This window comes from Monodon monoceros, unplaced genomic scaffold (genome assembly GCF_005190385.1).
Source record: "Monodon monoceros isolate NGI ecotype Baffin Bay Population unplaced genomic scaffold, NGI_Narwhal_1 Super_Scaffold_14, whole genome shotgun sequence".
In the NCBI taxonomy this organism is placed as follows: Eukaryota; Metazoa; Chordata; class Mammalia; order Artiodactyla; family Monodontidae; genus Monodon; species Monodon monoceros.
Window position 1 is genome coordinate 11,659,220 of NW_021703770.1, and position 14,975 is coordinate 11,674,194.

Sequence of the window (14,975 nt, forward strand, 5' to 3'; positions counted from 1 at the left end):
ATAAAATACCTAGGAATAAACCTACCAAAGGAGACAAAAGAACTGTATGCAGAAAACTGTAAGACACTGATGAAAGAAATTAAAGATGATACAAATAGATGCAGAGATATACCACGTTCTTGGATTGGAAGAATCAACGTTGTGAAAATGACTATACTACCCAAAGCAATCTACAAATTCAGTGCAAACCCTGTCAAACTACCAATGGCATTTTTCACAGAACTAGAACAAAAAATTTCACAATTTGTATGGAAACACAAAAGACCCCGAATAGCTAAAGCAATCTTGAGAAAGAAAAATGGAGCTGGAGGAATCAGACTTCTGGACTTCAGACTATACTACAAAGCTATAGTAATCAAGACAGTATGGTACTGGCACAAAAACAGAAATACAGATCAATGGAACAGGATAGATAGCCCAGAGATAAACCCACGTACATATGGTCACCTTATCTTTGATAAAGGAGGCAAGAACATACAATAGAGAAAAGACAGCCTCTTCAATAAGTGGTGCTGGGAAAACTGGACAGCTACATGTAAAAGAATGAAGTTAGAACACTCCCCTAATACCATATACAAAAATAAACTCAAAATGGACTAAAGACTTAAATGGAAGGCTAGACACTATAAAACTCTTAGAGGAAAACATAGGCAGAACACTCTATGACATAAGTCACAGCAAGATCCTTCTTGACCCACCTCCTAGAGAAATGGAAATGAAAACAAAAATAAGCAAATGGGACCTAATGAAACTTCAAAGCTTTTTCACAGCAAAGGAAACCATAAACAAGACAAAAAGACAACCCGCAGAATGGGAGAAAATATTTGCAAATGAATCAATGGACAAAGGATTAATCTCCAAAAATTTACAAGCAGCTCATGCAGCCCCATATCAAAAAAACAAACAACCCAATCCAAAAATGGGCAGAAGACCTTAATAGACATTTCTCCAGAGAAGATATATAGATTGCCAACAAACACATGAAAGGATGCTCAACATCACTAATCATTTGAGAAATGCAAATCAAAATTACAATGAGGTATCACTTCACACCAGTCAGAATAGCCATCATCAAAAAATCTACAAACAATAAATGCTGGAGAAGGTGTGGAGAAAAGGGAACCCTCTTGCACTGTGGGTGGGAATGTAAATTGATACAGCCACTATGGAGAACAGTATGGAGGTTTGCTAAAAAAACTAAAAATAGAATTACCATAGGACCCAGCAATCCCACTACTGGGCATATACCCTGAGAAAACCATAATTCAAAAAGAGTCAAGTACCACAATGTTCATTGCAGCTCTATTTACAATAGCCAGGACATAGAGGTAACCTAAGTGTCCACTGACAGATGAATGGATAAAGAAGATGTGGCACATATATACAATGGAATATTACTCAGCCATAAAAAGGAATGAAATTGAGTTATTTGTAGTGAGGTGGATAGACCTAGAGTCTTTCATACACAGTGAAGTCAGAAAGAGAAAAACATATACTGTATGGTAACACATATATATGGAATCAAAAAAAAAAAAAAAAAGGGTTCTGAAGAACCCAGAGGCAGGACAGGAATAGAGATGCAGATGTAGAGAATGGACTTGAGGACACAGGGAGGAGGAAGGGTAAGCTGGGACAATATGAGAGAGTGGCATGTACATATATACACTACCTAATGTAAAACAGATAGCTAGTGGGAAGCAGCCGCATAGCACAGGGAGATCAGCTCAGTGCTTTGTGACCACCTAGAGGGGTGGGATAGGGAGGGTGGGAGGGAGACGCAAGAGGGAGGAGATATGGGGATATATGTATACATATAACTGATTCACTTTGTTATACAGCAGAAACTGACACAACATTGTAAAGCAATTATACTCCAATAAAGATGTTTGGAAAAAAGAAAACCTTGAGCGCTCATTACTGAAATGTTCAATATCCCACTCTAAGATACCTGATGATGAAAATTTTAAAATACTTGGAATAAAGAGCGAAAAGCCATTTTGCCAAATCCAATGGCCAATTCACAATTTTCATTTCTTTCTTGAACTTTCAGTTGCATTTGACACAACTCATTACTTCCTCTTCTTAAAACATGTTTGCCATTTGACTTCCATAACACTGCCTTCCCATTTTTTGGTCCCATCTCTGCCCCTTTCTCCTTTTCTCTCTTACTAGATTGTACTCATATTCCTAAACTTCTCACAACCTCTCTAGCACCTCCAGGCTTTACTCAACTAAACGCCAAGTGAGCCTCCCATTCATCAGGACAACCAAAATATCCCCACAAAATTCCAAAACATCTCCTGCAAGTGGTACCACATAAGATTAGAACCACAATATGTGAACAGTTATCTTTTCATTTTGCCTGACTTGGTGCCTGACCTTGGACCAGTCACCATTTATCTTCAGACCTCTATTTCCTAGTCTTCTAATTGAGGACACTGGCCTGGATCAAGAGTAGCCATGTTAAATGCTAGTGCGAAAGGCAGGTGACATAAATTAAAGGGTGAGTCAGGTGTAAAGAAAATATCACACAGCTTGGTTCAACTCTTATGATCTCATTTTTTCATAGATACATGGGTATAGAAAAGAAATAATTATTATTCATTACTTACTAAATAAAATAATTGCTGCCTCAAAAAATAAATACTGTCTTTGCAACAGTGCTAAGGCAACATAATGACCTAAGAGGCAACTGACCTCGGCCTCAGTGCTGGACACAGAGAGAGTGAGGCCAGATCACAGGAGAAGCTCACTTCTACCGGGGACAGCGGCTAATGAACTTCATTTAATTGTTACCAGGTGGAATTGTGAAACCAATGTTGTCATATCTTCTATTTTTTCAAAATAATCCCAAATGTCCAGTTTTTAAAACGCAAAATCTGTAAATGACTACATGCTGTTTCACCTCTTTTTAAAAACACCATTAAAGTCAAGCAAAACATATGTATAAGACGATTTCGCTCACGGGTCTCCTGTTTGCTCCCACTACTTTTCCATCTTTGAAGATCATTCTAAGGCAAACCCTATTATGTTACCTTTTTGGAGTGTGTTAAAGAAGAAATTCCTACGGGCTTCCCTGGTGGCACAGTGGTTGAGAGTCTGCCTGCTAGTGCAGGGGACACGGGTTCGAGCCCTGGTCTGGGAGGATCCCACATGCCGCGGAGCAACTAGGCCCGTGAGCCACAACTACTGAGCCTGTGCGTCTGGAGCCTGTGCTCCGCAACAAGAGAGGCCGCGATAGTGAGAGGCCCGCGCACCACGATGAAGAGTGGGCCCCACTTGCCACAACTAGAGAGGGACCTCGTGCAGAAACGAAGACCCAACACAGCAAAAATTAATTAATTAATTAATAAACTCCTACCCCCCAATTAAAAAAAAAAGAAGAAATTCCTAGAATTATAAAAAACACACTTGTTACAGGGTTATTAGTCCAGAGGGCTGGGATTTAGTGCCTTTCATTTCAAACATGAAAGTCAGAAAGTCTGCTCTAAGATTGTCTGAGGAGCTAAACTGGTTATCTAACTTTAAATAAGCCAGGACACCCAGGCAAGGTTAAAAGATGTACAGGACTTTCTTGGGAGTTTATTTGTTTATTTATTTTTAGAGAAGGACAGGATGCAAGGCCTAAATTTCCTTTAAATACAGCACCACTCTTGACATTGTTTATACTTTCCCCTTTGCAATGCTTCCAGCACACTTTAAAGGAAAGCGATAAGAAGGAAGGAAAAGGGAAGTCACTTACATCCCCTGCACATGAGCACCACTAAGTGTCTATCCCAGAGAGTGTGGACCAAGCTCTTCAGCTACCCTTGTTTTATTTACTTATTTCTTGTTTTGTTTTTTAAGAGAGTCAGTAAACTTCACTCTACATGTGAACGTGCTTCCTAGGAAGTATAGGAGGGCCATAAATCTTTTCTATCACGGATCACTGTATCAGTGCAACAAAGAGACAAGTGATGTGCATGCTAGGTCTGCAGCTCACAGTCTGCCCGGTTATCAGCAGGGGGAAGGGAGCTGGAGTGATAGGATATGGCAGGTTAGAAAATAGTTTATGGAATGCTAAGGAACAATACCCAGCTCCCCTGGAAGGCCAGTCCTCTGTGGATTATTTCAAGTTCAGACCAGGGCTTGTTCAAGCAGGGTCTGGGTGGGGGAAGTCAGTCTATTCTCAGAACAGATCTTTGGTGCCAAGCCTCTGGCTTCCAGCTTAGAAGGCAGCACAGGGTAATAAGCACACACTTGGGAGTTAGACAAATGCGGGTTCAAATGTTGGATACTCGAGTTGTCAGCTTTGCAATTTGGGAAAAGAAATCATTCTTTATTTCTCATGTATTCATATATCATTTCTCTCACGTGCAAAATGATATGAAGTTGGCCAAATGTGGTTTTTCAAGATTAAACACCATAATGAATATAAAGTGCATAGTATATTGCCTGACAGTAAGTGCACAATAAATTTAGATTTCTTTCTTTTCTCTCTGAGTGCAAAAAGATTGAATCTATCTTAGATCACTGCCTGAATAGTAAGTTTTGTGCTGGGCAATATACTTAACAGTATCTTTAATGCCAGGTTTCCATTAGTAAAGACTCAATACTTTGTTAAATTTAATACCAGAAAATCTTAGAATTGGAAAGGCTATATCTTGCCCCAGTCCCTGCTTGCCCCAATCTCCTCCCAATTGATCTGCAATGATGAAGTAAGTGTTCATATCATCCTCTTTTCCTAGATGAAAAAACAGAGACTCAGGGAGCTTAAATAATTTGCCCAAGGTTACATAACTCTTAAGTGGCTAATGTAGGCTTAGAAATCACATCAGTTTAAATTCAGAGTTTGAAAACATAACTGTCATACAACCACGTAGAAGCAGCATCTCCCTTTACGCTAACAGAAAGTTCCGAAATTACTCAGCTATATCTTCACCTGGTGGCAAATGGAGAAACCATTTGGCCATCTGTGAAGACCTTGTGTGGCAGCTTCCTCAACGATTCCCTAGGTCAAAATGCCCATCCAGACTTTTTTGTGTGAATCTCCATCGGTTGGTTGACTTTCCAGTTCCTCCAAGAATTGAACTTTCAAGCCCAGCTGGTTGGCTGGGGAAATGGTGTTCTTATCCCCATTTTGCCATAAGCCTTCTCAGCCATCTCCATCCCTGCAAATATCTCTCTTCAAGTCTGGGGAATAATGCTTACATTTCTCTTGTGATCCAGGCTAAACGTACGCTCTCTCATGAAACTTCTCTGGCAGACTTTCTCCCTTCCTTGGCACAATTAATTATGGAAAACAGAAGAAGAACTTTAGAACCAAAGGGCCCTGAATTTGAACCCTGACACTGCCAACTGGAGCTGTGTGATGTTGGGGAAGACGCTTGAGCTCCGTATGTCTCCATATCTTCATCTGTAAGATGCTGTAATCAACCTCAGAGGGTTGATGTGAGGATAAAACAATTGCATCTTAATATTTTAAAGTAGTGAGTGACACATATACAGTGAATGTTATCTAGCTTTTCTGGCTTCACCACTTTCTAGCTGTGTCCCCTTCGGCAAGCCATCTCTCCATTTTGTCCTTCAGTTGTCATGTATGAAGATGAGGAAAATCATGTTTACCTCACAAAACTATGACAAGAGAGCATTAAAGACATAATACATCAAAAGTACTTAGCATAAAACCTGACACACAAAGGTGGGTTGCCTTTCATTTTCTATAATTCCTGGAAAGACCCTGGCCACTAAATAAAACTAAATAAAATATAATAAATAAATAATTTTTTAAAAAATTAAAAGAATAAGGTACAATTTTGTAAAAATTAAAAGAATAATAAGATACTACAACCCTATTAAATTATCTAAAGTGAAAAAACTCACCATGCCAAGAGTTGGTGAGGACATAGAGCAACTAGAACTCTAATACATAGAACTCTAGAACTCTAATACACAGAACTCTAGAACTCTAATACACAGAACTCCAGAACTCTAATACACAGAACTCTAGAACTCTAATACACAGAACTCTAGAACTCTAATACATAGAACTCTAGAACTCTAATACACAGAACTCTAGAACTCTAACACATAGAACTCTAGAACTCTAATACATTGCTGGTAGGAATTAAAAATGGTACAACCACTCTGGAAAACAATTTGGCAGTTTCTTAAAAAGTAAAACATACACCTAACATAAAAACCGGCCATTTTGCTTCTAGTAATTTATCCAAGAGAAAGGAAAGCATATGTCCATAAGAAGAGTTCTATATAAATATTCATCGAAGTTTATTGGCAATAGGCAAAAAACTGGAAACTACATCCATCAACATGTGAATGGATTTAAACAAAATATGGTTCATCTATATAACAGAATACTACTCAGCAATAAAAAGAAATGAACTATTGATTCATGGAACAAAATGGATGGATTTCAAAATGTTATGCTAAATGAAAGAAGCCAGGGTTCCCAATAAAATTCGAGAAATGTAAATTACTCTATGATGGAAGAAAGCACGTAATTTGTTGCCTGGAGATGGGAGTGGAGAGGTAATTATGAGGGAGGTATTACAAAGGGTCATGAGGAAACATTAAAGATAATGGGTATGTTTATATTCTGACTTTTGTGAGGGGTGTATACTTAACATTGAAACTTATAAAACAGTACATTTCAATCATGCACAATTAAATGTATATCTAAGATAATGCTACTAAGTGATAAAGCCAAGATTTTAACCAAGTCTGACTCTAAAAATCCATGTTTTTTGGAAAAAAAAATATATATATATTTTGACAGGAGTTTTGGTGGGGAATAGGAGTGGTATCTAGTAACCTCTCCCTTTAGTATTCTTTGCCAACACAGGGCAAGCTCTCCTGGACGAAGAAAGCTCATGTTCTCCAATGTGTAGTGAAACCTTCTACATGAAGCTTACACCCTTAGATAATGACAAAGCAGGTTGCTACTTCCCATCCTCATTACTAACTTTGATACATTGTTTTGGAAGCAGAAGTCTGGTGGGGATATTAGGACAGTTTTGTTATCCAGTAATAGATCTTCCAAGGCAAGATCTAAAGACAGAATAAGTCTGTTTGGGAACTGCCAACCCAGTTTTTTGTTTTTGTTTTTGTTTGGGGGATGTATATGTATGTAGGTGTTTTAGTACAGGTTTGAAGAATGAATGTGAGCTTTCAAACAAGGCAAATTTGTGTTTCAATTCCACTTCTACTTACTGGTAGTATCCTTGGGGTGTTACATAAATTTTCTGAGCCTCTGTTTCTTTATTTTTAAAAACTGAGTTAAAATAGTATAGAGCTGTTATAATGATGAAATGAGATTTTTTTTTTTTTTTTTGGTGAAGAGCCTGTCAAAACACCTAGTACATATTAGAAATATTAGAAGACAGAGAAAATATTTTTTTAAATGAGAAAGGGAGGCAGGGAGAGAGAAGAGGGGAAAAAAGGAAGGAAAGGAGGGAGGGAAGGAGTGAGGAAGGAAGAAAGGAAAGAAGGAAGGGAGGGAGGGAGGAAGGAAGATAGGCAGTTGTATGTTGGTAAATGTTTAACAATTTAGAAACTGGTTCTGTGATGGTAAATAAATAAATAAATAAAACCTGGAAGGGTAGCGTTTGCCAGTTTCCATGGTATAATATTCCCATCATGACCAATTACAAGCCTTCCATGTAAGGTCAACCAGCTCACAACATTTCTGAAATTTTAGTAATTCTTGTAAGCTAGTACGGTGGGGGAAGTACCTGCATACTACTGAAGAACTGCTACAAAAGGCCAGGGATGTTGAGAAGAAAAACAGTGGTCAGCCAGCCTTTGTGGTGGATTCAAAATATAGTTTCAATTCAAATTAAGTCCACAAATATTAATTTATACCTTTTTAAAAGGGATGGTATACTTGAAGCTGTAATATGAAATGGGCTTTCAAAAACATCATTTATTATACTCCCTGAGTCTGGTATTTGGGTGTTCTAAGATTTATAAGGAAAAGTCAAACATAAATCTGAACTCATAAACAGGGCCACTTTGCAGGCTCTAACTAATGATCTGCCTGATCTATTTTTAAAGAACCTTCTGAGCTGCTAAAGTGAATTCCACTCAGCGATATGCTGAGTTCTCAAGCAGCTTCTCCAGGATAAAATGCAAAGACACTCTTAATAGGGAATTGTATTTTGACCATTCATTGATTTATACTTCAGTGTTTGATTTGCTTATTTCACAACCAATTTTTTAGTAACAATCCAAGGGAAAGAGGCATATGGCAGGTAAGTTTTAAGGTGGGGTCTGGAGAGTCAACATTATCATAGATGTTAGGTCACTGGAAAGAAGTTGGCCTGAGTGAAGTATGGCCCTGGTGGGTCCTGAGCCACGAGGAAATGATGAGAGGATCTGGGTCCCGAGCACAAGGGTTGCTACAAGAACCGGTCCTATATGGAAATGCTGAGTTTTTGTGTGTTTTGTTTTTTTATCATTTTTTTTCCAGAAATTCTCTTATGAAAATAAAAACCTTGATGTCATTTAATAATTTATAATACAAATACACAAAAATTGTAAAATATTATAAATAGGAAACTGCAGGGTAAGTGAGCATGAATTAGGTAGGGGTTATGTTCTAGAAAGAGGCTGTCATGAGCAGTAAAAAATTTTTTTTTAATTTCATTTTATTTTTTTATACAGCAGGTTCTTATTAGTCATCAATTTTATACACATCAGTCTATACATGTCAATCCCAATCGCCCAATTCATCACACCACCATCCCAACCACTCCGCGGCTTTCCCCCCTTGGTGTCCATAACATTTGTTCTCTACATCTGTCTCAACTTCTGCCCTGAAAACTGGTTCATCTATATGATTTTTCTAAGTTCCACATACATGCATTAATATACGATATTTGTTTTTCTCTTTCTGACTTACTTCACTCTGTATGACAGTCTCTAGATCCATCCACATCTCAACACATGACCCAATTTTGTTCCTTTTTATGGCTGAGTAATATTCCATTGTATATATGTACCACATCTTCTTTATCCATTCGTCTGTCGATAGGCATTTAGGTTGTTTCCATGACCGGGCTATTGTAAATAGTGCTGCAATGAACATTGGGGTGCATGCGTCTTTTTGAATTATGGTATTCTCTGGGTATATGCCCAGTAGTGGGAGCAGAATGGTAAACGGGGAGTGTTTCCTTAATTTCTCTTTCAGATTTTTCATCCTTAGTGTATAGGAATGCAAGAAATTTCTGTGCATTAATTTTGTATCCTGGAACATTACCAAATTAATTCATTGATTAGCTCTAGTAATTTTCTGGTGGCATTTTTAGGATTCTCTATGTATAGTATCATGTCATCTGTAAACAGTGACAGTTTTACTTCTTTTCCAATTTGTATTCCTTTTATTTCTTTTCCTTCTGTGATTGCCATGGCTAGGACTTCCAAAACTATGTTGAAGAATAGTGGTGAGAGTGGACATGCTTGCCTTGTTCCTGATCCTAAAGGAAATGCTTTCAGTTTTTCACCATTGAGAATGATGCTTGCTGTGGGTCTGTCATATATGGCTTTTACTATGTTGAAGTAGGTTCCTACCATGCCCACTTTCTGGAGAGTTTTTATCATACATGGGTGTTGAATTTTGTCAAAAGCTTTTTCTGCATCTATTGAGATGATCATATGGTTTTTATTCTTCAATTTGTTACTGTGGTGTATCACATTGATTGATTTGCGTATATTGAAGAATCCTTGCATCCCTGGGATAAATCCCACTTGATCATGGTGTATGATCCTTTTAATGTGTTGTTGGATTCTGCTTGCTAGTATTTTGTTGAGGATTTTTGCATCTATATTCATCAGTGATACTGGTCTGTAATTGTTTTTGTAGCATCCTTGTCTGGTTTTGGTATCAGGGTAATGGTGGCCTCATAGAATGAGTTTGGGAGTGTTCCTTCCTCTGCAATTTTTTGGAAGAGTTTCAGAAGGATGGGTGTTAGCTCTTCTCTAAATGTTTGATAGAATTCACCTGTGAAGCCATTTTGTTTTGTTAGAAGATTTTTAATTACAGTTTCAATTTCATGACTTGTGATTGGACTGTTCATATTTTCTATTTCTTCCTGGTTCAGTCTTCGAAGGTTATACCTTTCTAAGAATTTGTCCATTTCCTCCAGGTTGTCCATTTGATTGGCATAGAGTTGCTTGTAGTAGTCTCTTAGGGTGCTCTGTATTTCTGCGGTGTCTGTTGTAACTTCTCCTTTTCCATTTCCAATTTTACTGATTTGAGTCCTCTCCCTCTTTTTCTTGATGAGTCTGGCTAATGGTTTATCAATTTTGTTTATCTTCTCAAAGAACCAACTTTTAGTTTTATTGATCTTTGCTATGGTTTTCTTTGTTTCTGTTTCATTTATTTCTGCTCTGATCTTTATGATTTCTTTCCTTCTGCTAACTTTGGGTTTTGTTTGTTCTTCTTTCTCTAGTTCCTTTAGGTGTAACATTTGATCATTTGAGATTTTTCTTGTTTCTTGAGGTAGGCTTGTATAGCTATAAACTTCTCTCTTAAATCTGCTTTTGCTGCATCCCATAGGTTTTGGATCATTGTGTTTTCATTGCTATTTGTCTCTAAGTATTTTTTGATTTCCTCTTTGATTTCTTCAGTGATCTCTTGGTTATTTAGTAATGCACTGTTTAGCCTCTATGTGTTTGTGTTTTTTACATTTTTTTCCCCTGTAATTGATTTCTAAGCTCATAGCGTTGTGGTCAGAAAAGATGCTTGATATGATTTCAATTTTCTTAAATTTACTGAAGCTTCATTTGTGACCCAAGACGTGATGTATCCTGGAGAATGTTCCATGCGCACTTGAGAAGAAAGTGTAATCTGCTGTTATTGATGGAATGTCCTGTAAATATCACTTAAATATGTGTCATTTAAAGCTTCTGTTTCCTTATTTATTTTCATTTTGGATGATCTGTCCATTGGTGTAAGTGAGGTGTTAAAGTCCCGCACCATTATTGTGTTACTGTCGATTTCCTCTTTTAGAGCTGTTAGCAGTTGCCTTATGTATTGAGGTGCTCCTATGTTGGGTGCATATATATTTATAATTGTTATATCTTCTTCTTGGATTGATCCCTTGATCATTATGTAGTGTCCTTCACTGTCTCTTGTAACATTCTTTATTTTCAAGTCTATTTTCTCTGATATGAGTACTGCTACTCCAGCTTTCTTTGGATTTCCATTTGCATGGAACATCTTTTTCCATCCCCTCACTTTCAGTCTGTATGTGTCCCTAGGTCAGAAGTGGGTCTCTTGTAGACAGCATATAGATGGATCTTGTTTTTGTATCCATTCAGCAAGCCTGTGCCTTTTGGTTGGAGCATTTAATCCATTCACGTTTAAGTTAATTATCGATATGCATGTTCCTATGACCATTTTCTGAATTGCTTTGGGTTTGTTTTTGTAGGTCCTTTTCTTCTCTTGTGTTTCCCACTTAGAGAAGTTCCTTTAATATTTGTTGTAGAGCTGGTTTGGTGGTGCTGAATTCTCTTAGCTTTTGCTTGTCTGTAAAGCTTTTGATTTCGCCATCGAATCTGAATGAGATCCTTGCTGGGTAGAGTCATCTTGGTTGTAGGTTCTTCCCTTTCATCACTTTAAGTATATCATGCCATTCCCTTCTGACTTGTAGAGTTCCTGCTGAAAAATCAGCTCTTAACCTTATGGGAGTTCCCTTGTATATTATTTGTCATTTTTCCCTTGCTGCTTTCAATAATTTTTCTTTGTCTTTAATTTTTGCCAGTTTGATAACTGTGTGTCTCGGCGTGTTTCTCCTTGGGTTTATCCTGTATGGGACTCCCTGCGCTTCCTGGACTTGGGTGGCTATTTCCTTTCCCATGTTAGGGAAGTTTTCGACTATTATCTCTTCAAATATTTTCTCTGGTCCTTTCTCTCTCTCTTCTCCTTCTGGGACCCCTATAATGCGAATGTTGTTGCGTTTAATGTTGTCCCAGAGGTCTCTTAGGCTGTCTTCATTTCTTTTCATTCTTTTTTCTTTATTTTGTTCCACAGCAGTGAATTCCACCATTCTGTCTTCCAGGTCAATTATCCATTCTTCTGCCTCAGTTATTCTGCTATGGATTCCTTCTAGTGTAGTTTTCATTTCAGTTATTGTATTGTTCATCTCTGTTTGTTTGTTCTTTAATTCTTCCAGGTCTTTCTTAAACATTTCTTGCATCTTCTCGATCTTTGCCTCCATTCTTTTTCTGCGGTCCTGAATCATCTTCACTATCATTATTCTGAATTCTTTTTCTGGAAAGTTGCCTATCTCTGCTTCATTTAGTTGTTTTTCTGGGGTTTTATCTTGTTCCTCATCTGGTACACAGCCCTCTGTCTTTTCATCCTGTCTATCTTTCTGTGTATCTGAGTTTTACCTTATTTTTAATTAAAAAGAAAGAAACCTGTATCCTTAATGTTTGAGTGATACTGGGCAAATCACTTACCCATTCTGATTCTGTTAATTTACCTATAAAAGGGCATGAAACATCAATAAATTCTTGTAAGTTTTTAATGAGGTAACATAAGCATCTGGGATGAGGCAAGGTGTAACCCAATGACCCTCTCCTTGTTTTCTTAGATTTCTTTCTCCTTTATACATTTTCTCTGTAAGGAACAAATGGAAGGAAATGAGAAGCGTTTCATGATGGAAACAGTAAGACAAGTAAATGCCAAATGTGTTTGTGTGTGCACACGTGTGCGAATTGATATATGGACGTGTGACTTCAACTCAGTAGGTGGAAGATGCTTTTTTTACAACCACTTGGTTTTATTTAATTCCTTAGACGGTACCAGGCTAGGTTAGGAAACTCTTGACACACACCCTGCCTTTTAGAGCCTATTTCAGAGGTTTTAAATCTCCCAGAAGAAACCAGCCCTCACCCTGCCACCCCCAGTTTTCAGCTTCTTTTCCTTCTGCTCTAAATATAAGTACTGTGCTGCCTCGCAAGACAGCTATCTTGTTGGGCCTGGAGTTGTTACTTCAATGTTTTGTTTGAAAGGAGCACAGGCCTCCCTTAGGTTACGTCGAGTTATAAAAAGTTACTGCAAGAAAATCCATGACCTTAAGAAAAACGGGGATCTCAACCAGGTCTCACAGAAGCCAGGAGCATCGCCACAATCTGGCCTCCAGGAAGAACAGAGATGGTCACACATCTAGGCCTCAGGGACTTGGAGACAAACACCTTCAGGTACAGGAAGGTCACCTGGGTTCCAGCAGACACCATTCACACAAACACAATGTACATGTCTGGGCATCCACACACTGCCCAGAGGGCACCTGTGCCTCTCCTGAAATGGGGTTGACTGGTCTCTCTTCACCCTGATTCTACCACTGTCCCTGTCCCTGCTTTTCCTTCTCTGCTGTCTGCTCATCTCCAATAGGGAAAATCTGATTATCAAGGTGGTCACTGTTATGCCACTGGCCAGCCCTTCCCTGCCACCCAGGGTCTGCTGGCCAGTTGACAGTCTTTGAGTTATATGTCCACTCCAAGCAAATCAACCTTGGCCAAGTGTTGAGTTCACACCTGGCACTGGCAAAGTTTTCTAGGTGAGTGGGAACTCCAACCAAGTGGCCAGTGTGGCAACATCTGAAACAAGGACTTGCCAGGGAACTACCTTATCTCCTTATCTCTCTAAATTCCTTTTACAAGATAAGCAAACTGTCTCTTGTCCATCCCTGCATCCCCAACAGAAATTAACAGGTACTGCAGGAATGCTTTTAAAATCCAATTTTACTGATTTTTTCACGAGGTTGATTTTAGCTTCTCATTAATTCTGACTCTGGTTTGGAAAGAGCGTATTTGTGCCTGTGATATGTGTGTTTATCCCTGTACTACAAACAGAATGACATACCTTAGAAATGCTTTATAATCCTTTATAGAAAATAAAATGGCAAGCAAAGGGTCTGGGTATAGCTTAAAAGCAAATTTTAATAAGATGCTTTAGGGCTTCTCATCTGGAGAGAACTTTAAGTAGACATAGCACATCTTCCTTCATTTATTATTTTTTCTTACAGACCTGTGGAATATATCAATAGCTATAACCCAGTTTCCATACTTAGGTATTCAACTGAAGCCCATTTATTTTACAAATACAACATACAGGTGCTTGTTATTCACGCTTTACCTTCTCAGACTACTTCTTGAAGAGTTACCTTGAATGGGTTCAGATTATCAGAAGATAACCTTTCTGATAAGGAAAGATTGTTATGTCACAAAATCTTATTGGCTGGAGATCTCAGCTCTTGCTGGTCGTATCACTCCAGTGTGATAAATGGGAAAAGGCACCAAGAACCACAGTTGTACTGATTTTTGTTGTACTTATCATACTGAATCATAACATTGATTTGTACTCTTCAGTCACACAGATCTCCTCTGTTCATCTTAATACCCCCATCAAAATGCTAGCTGTATAGCAGAATTCAATAAATCTTTTCTAAATAAATCTTCAAATACACGAATGTGCTAACCAGTGAATGAAAGTGCTTTCTCACATTATTATTATTGTTAGACTTTGATCTTATTCCTTTCTTCACTTTCATTTATTCATACTAGGTAGGGTTGCCAGATATAGCCAATACAGATAGAGGACACCCAGTTAAAATGGAATTTCATATAAACAATTTTTTGTGTTTTTTTTTTGCGGTACGCGGGCCTCTCACTGTTGTGGCCTCTTCCATCGCGGAGCACAGGCTCCAGACGTGCAGGCTCAGCGGCCATGGCTCACGGGCCCAGCCGCTCCGCGGCATGTGGGATCTTCCCAGACTGGGGCACGAACCCGTGTCCTCTGCATTGGCAGGCGGACTCTCAACCACTGTGCCACCAGGGAAGCCCCATATAAACAATTTTTTAATGTGTTGTATGTCCCATGTGAATTTGTTGTTTATCTGCATATTTAACTGAGAGTCCTGTATTTTAACTGGCAACCCTAATACATGTCAACAGCCCTAATCATTTAA